Source organism: Priapulus caudatus, unplaced genomic scaffold (genome assembly GCF_000485595.1).
Source record: "Priapulus caudatus unplaced genomic scaffold, Priapulus_caudatus-5.0.1 Scaffold1314, whole genome shotgun sequence".
Classification (NCBI taxonomy): Eukaryota; Metazoa; Priapulida; class Priapulimorpha; order Priapulimorphida; family Priapulidae; genus Priapulus; species Priapulus caudatus.
Genome location: NW_014578375.1, coordinates 62,416 through 68,588, shown reverse-complemented (window position 1 = coordinate 68,588; position 6,173 = coordinate 62,416).

Here is a 6,173-nt window from a genome sequence, read left to right as displayed (position 1 = left end):
ACACATACACATACACATACACGCACGCACGCACACACACAAAAATACCCTTTTTAATATACGCTATGGCGGGATGCACATTTATTTACGTATATACAATTTAACTGCGGCTTGAGTAATCGATAGCGCCACTGATTCATGTAACATATACTTTCATTAAGCTGAAATCGATTTCCACGTCACGAGACTATAACGTAGTCCATTACGTGCGGGGACAGTTATACGCTCTTGTGTATGCAAAGACGAAGATGCCGACCATTGGTAAACAGCAGCGGTGAATCTCGAACAGGAAGCCAGGATCTACTGCATTATAGTCTGCTATATGTGGTGGCCCGAGAGGGTTCCTCCATAATGAACACTGTGGCTAGAGTTAGAGTTAGAGTTTAAAGTTCTGTTATTGCTGAAGTGACTTGTATGGGTAGGATTAGGATTATGATTAAGGCTGGGTTAGGGTTAGGCTAAATGGCTGTGTGTAGGTTGGGGTTTGGGTTAGGCTTGGGTTCAAGGTTAAGTTTATGGTGATGGTCAAGGTTAGGGTTAGAGTCAACGTTTGGAATAGGGTTAGGGGTACTGTTAAAGTAACGGGTACGGTTAGAGTAAAAGTTATGATAACAGTTCGAGAGAATTTAGATACGGTTCGGAGTACGGTCTAGTATTTTACGTTTTGTTTTCGTTAGGGTATGGGTTAGATTAAGGGTAGAGTTATTGTCAGAGATACGGCTAACGCTAACGTTAGAGCCAGGAACTCCCAATCTTAACTCTATAGCTTTCATCGTAGCCCTCTTGGATCGCCGTACTGCAAGCTACTACCACGTACTCACCACCACGCACCTGCAGTTAACGCAAGTGTAGACATACGTAAATGGATGGGTGAATAATGACAAAATATGTCATAAATTGACATAAAGTTGTCATGAATTTGACATAATTTGTCATAAATTTAACATTATTTGTTATTATTTACCCCTGGTAGATGGCGTGCCCCTCTCGATCAGAAACAAAATTACAGTGATCATAGATCTATTATTTATATATCAATAATAATCGATAATAATCTATCTATAATAATAATATCTAATATTAATATAAGATCTATAATAATTATATATCGATAATAATTTATTATTATTCACTCCTGATCATCTAAGTGAGTACAAGAAAACACGTACGTAGCAGTTGAAATACTTGAAATACTACGAACGTTATAACTGGGTGTGAGTTCGCGACACCTTCCCATAATATATATATACTAGCTGGGCTACCCGACGATGCCCGGGATAAAGGAGAAAAAAGCTAGAATTTAGTCTGTCATGACGGCTGTACTGATGTTATTCGGATTTTATAAATCTGTCCCAAGAATTTCACTTCTGTTCAGTTCTGCAGCGTTTCTTGGTACACAATATTCTTGGTCTTGCCATCTTGAGAGAGGATGTAGAAGTTGTCTGGGTTACTCACCCTGGAGCACCCCACATAGAGCTGGCCATGCGAGAACACTGGCTGACTGAGGTTGAGTCCAACCACCTTGAAGGACTGGCCCTGGGCCTTGTTGATGGACATGGCAAAGCTCAGCTTGACTGGAAACTGCAGCCTCTTGAACTCAAATGGCAGGTCTGATGGGATGAGCGCGATCTTAGTGATGAAGACATTTTCGCCCTTGCCCTTGCCTGTCATGATTTTGGCTTCGATGATTCTGTGCATGAGCTGCTTGACTGTGAGCCTTGTGCCGTTGCAGAGCTTGGGAGCATCCAGGTTGCGCATTAGCAATATGGGCGCGCCGACATTCAACACCAAGTTGTCTGGTGGCAAACCTGAGGGCGTGAGGCTGTTGTCCAGGAACTGTGTCCATCGACTTGTAGCTCGTTGGGTCGCCAGGCAGTTGCTCCAGCAGCTTGGCGTTGATGTCATCCACGGCCAAATTAGTGGGAGCAAGGATGGCTCGCTCGCTCAGCCAGTCTTGGTCTTGGTAGCGGAGGTGGAGGTTTGGAAAGACTTTGGTCATCAGCTGGGTGATGTCCGCCGCTGCTTGGCCGAATGGCAGCTTGACCTAGCCATCAGCTGTGGTGGTGAGTCTGCCATTGCCGACCTCCAGCAGTTGCTGAGAGAAGCGGCCAGCTTCTTAATCGCCGCTGAGCTGCACCCTCATGTTGGTAATCAGGCTGTGGCGGTTCACCTTGCTCCAGAGGTAGGAAGACTTGATGTAGGCATTGACAGCATCTGCTCTTGTTCATTTGGCAATAACTGGCAAGGTTTGACGAAAGTCGCCTGAGAGCAGAACAGTCACACCTCCCATGACGTTTGTGTTGTGCCGAATATCTTGTAGGGTCTTGTCGAGTGCTTCAAAAGCGCCTTTGTGGCGCATGGTTGCCCCTTCCCAGATGAGGAGCTTGCACTCTTGGAACAGCTTGGCCTTTGTAGAGCCACGGCTGATGTTGCAGGTTGGATTTTGCCGCTTTTCCAGGTTGAATGGCAGCTCGAAGGCCGAGTGAGCAGTGCGCCCTCCGTCCAGCAGGGTGGCAGCAATGCCGCTTGAAGCAACTGCCAGGGCAATCTTCCTCGTCTGCCTCACCTTTGCCAGAAGAAGGTTGGTAATAAAGGTTTTGCCTGTTCCGCTAGGAGCGTCGAGGAAGAAGATGCCGCTACGTTCCTCCTCAATGCTTGAAGATGGCGTCGTAGGTACGCTACTGATCCTCCACCAGGCGCATCTCGTTGTCATTGACGTATGTTGCCATTTGGTCTGTGTCATAGTTGGTCTCTTGCAGATATTCATATGCGAGTGCGTTGTTTGTTCTGCTCTGGCTGTGGCAGGCCGAATATGTAGACTCTTTCGCCGCCCATTGCTTGAACTTGGTTGTCCAGCTCCAGCTGCGCCTCGTTGTACGTGGCATCTGTGTAGGTCACTTCCTGTTCAGGATTTTGGCACTGCACTTGGTGGTGGATATCCTCTGCCATGCTTTTCTTGTGAGCTTCCCACAGCTTGAGCGGCTCTGCCAGGCTGCAGGTTGTGAGCATGATGGCGAAGAGTTGGCGCAGCTGTCTTGGCACCCTTGTGGTACCTGCTTTCTCCAGGGCCTGGTTCCAGTGGGCGTCATCCTCCAGAAGACCGTACTTGGCGCAGGCCTCCCTGTACGTGCCGCAGACTTCGTTGTCGTAGGTGCGCAGATCTTCGAATGGCTTTGGTCCTCTGACTTCGAGCAGCAGGAGGCGCAAGAAGAAGCATTCTTGCTGCTTGAGATGCACAGTGTAGACTCGTCCGATGGCTTCGTCCTTCCGGATGTCTTTGGCCTCCGAACCTTTCACCACAGCTCCTTTCTTGCGGCGGCTCCACTTCTTGTCGGCCCAAGTGTAGTGGCTCAGAACGTCGGCACAGAGCAGTGTCCTGGCAAAGGGATCCTGCTGGCAGAGCTTGAAGTAAGCTGTGAGTGTTGTCTCAAGCGGTTGCCCCAGGACTCACCGAGCGTTCTCCTCAGTAAAGAAGACTCGTTGGCCGTTCTCCAGGTGAACTGCCAGGGTGACCACTGTTGGGTGGGGATTCATCTTTACTTTTTTGCTGCAGTGTATAGTCGAGCGTCATGCTGATTCAGAATATATATGGTGTTGGGGGTCACCTCTTACGGGTCTCGAGAAGATAGACGGACATACAGACAGACAGATAGACAGACAGACAGACGGATCCGGCCATTTATGTAGAATATATATATATATATATATATATAATGTATATATGCTACTATATATATATATATAATGTATATATGCTACTATATATATATATATATATATATGTGTGTGTATATATGCTACTATATATACATTTTCTCAGAGCGATTTCTGTACAGCGCAGAACACGCGGCAATGCAGACATATGTATTGACGTAATACAATTATGTATTTTACATACACATGCACATTCGAATTTAAACTCGAGCTTGTGGCTGAATTTACATTATTTACTTTCTATACAGTAGTATCAGAAGTAGGCAATAGGGAATTATTACTATTATCTTATAGAGATTATATATTATAGGAGATTATTCTCTATTATCTACTTCTGGTAGTATTAAAAAGACCAGCTTTTAATCCCAGTCAACGATACTTGCTTTTGCTAAACGAATTCGTGTAATACCTATTTGATTCGTGCAATAATTCGAAGTATTAGTCCTACGATAAATAATGCTCATAACACCAGTCTGTACATCATTCCTACGACATTTCTCAGTACCAACTTTAAATGGATTACATAACTGTACTCGTACTTTTTGTATTTTTAATTATTTGTTTCATCTGACAGCAAATGTAGCTAAGACAGCAGTGTTTTGGCATAAGGGAGCTCTCGTACTATAGCCCGCGTACATTGACTGCCGCAGGGCTATAGAACATTTTCAGCTCGATTTCGCTGCTGCAACAGTTCCCAAAGTTTCCACGAAAAATCGCTTTACAAAACGCAAAATGATCGGGCTTTTTAACACTTATCTATCTACGTGAACATCTCACCTATCTTTTTGAATACTTTCCACAACTTTACACCATGTATTTATGCATTTATTACTCACAAGTAGGCAAAACACACAATTCGTTTTGAAATATTTTGGCGTGCGAACGCGTGACGTCACCGGTATCGTATATACATGCACCATAGCTGCCATGTGTTTTGCTTACATATCCGGTGACGTCACGCGTTCGCACGCCACAATATTTCAAAACGAATTGTGTGTTTTGCCTACTTGTGAGTAATAAATGCATAAATACATGGTGTAAAGTTGTGGAAAGTGTTCAAAAAGATAGGTGAGATGTCCACGTAGATAAGTGTTGAAAAGCCCGATCATTTTGCGTTTTGTAAAGCGATTTTTCGTGAGAACTTTGGGAACTGTTGCAGCAGCGAAATCGAGCTGAAAATGTTCTATAGCCCTGCGGCAGTCAATGTACGCGGGCTATAGTACTAGGCATAAGGATGATAGTGCCCGTTTTAAAATAAAATACTGTAGAATGCGCAGCCGGTCTCAATATGTGCATGCGGCTAGAGTAACGCGTCAAACATGCGACTGCTACGTCCGTTTGAGAATGAATATATTCAGACGAAAATTGACAACGCTTCAGGCCAAAGCTTGTGCGTGGTGCAGCCAAGCTATAGCCACAGCGAGGGGCGAGTGTGAGTCCATCTGTTCACACGCACGCACGCACCCACGCACACGCACACGCACACGCACACGCACACGTACACGCACGCGCGCGCACACACACACACGTGCGCGCGCACATGTATACACGCACTCACGCACGCACGCACACGCATATCCATACGCAAACACGCACACGCATATCCATACGCAAACACGCACGCACACGCGCACACGCGCACACGCGCACGCATTGGCACGCGAAAAATGGTAGTACGGTACTGTACAGGCGGACAGTTCTAACCAGCGCTAACGGTTCGAGTGCAGATACACACGAGCTGAACTAGGCGGTGATTACGGTTGATTTTTTTTCTCGCGTAACCGCGCGCCCGCCGTTTCCGGAGCAATCGACAGTTGTACGAGTCGCGACCAATTCAGTTTTCATTATCGATAACGAACTGCTAAGCCGAGCGCTGCCACGCAACCTGAGCCTTCACGCCGCGCATTTCCGCTCACCACGAGTAAATTACGTTTCAGCTGTTGCGGATCGTCGACTTGTCGCTCGTTTACAACGGCCGCAAGCACGCCGTGTTGCTCCCCCCACCCGTCCCACCCCACCTGCCGCGTTACAGAAGAGTAGTCTATTTCGCTGCTAGACGTACGGTTGTTTGCGGAATAACGACGTGCACTTAACCCCTTTCAGCAGCGACGATATCGACTACGTGCCTGCCTTTGCGACATTGTGTTGACAACCTGCGACAACGACGTACAATTCAGGAGCCGACCGAGCGCGCCAATATGCACGAGGACGTATCGCTGGCACATCGGCGCAGTAGACGCCGACGCAGGCAGACGCTATGTTTGCTTGCGCTTTTAACCGAATGGATCTGCACCTCGCAAAGGAAAGCCTCTTTTCGTGCCGCTGTTTGCATCTCTTTAAATGCATTAATTTTTATTCGTCTTCTTGATCTCGCTCGCTCTTGCTCGAGTGCGCAGTTTCTCTCTCTCTCTCTCTCTCTCTCTCTCTCTCTCTCTCTCTCTCTCTCTCTCTCTCTCTCT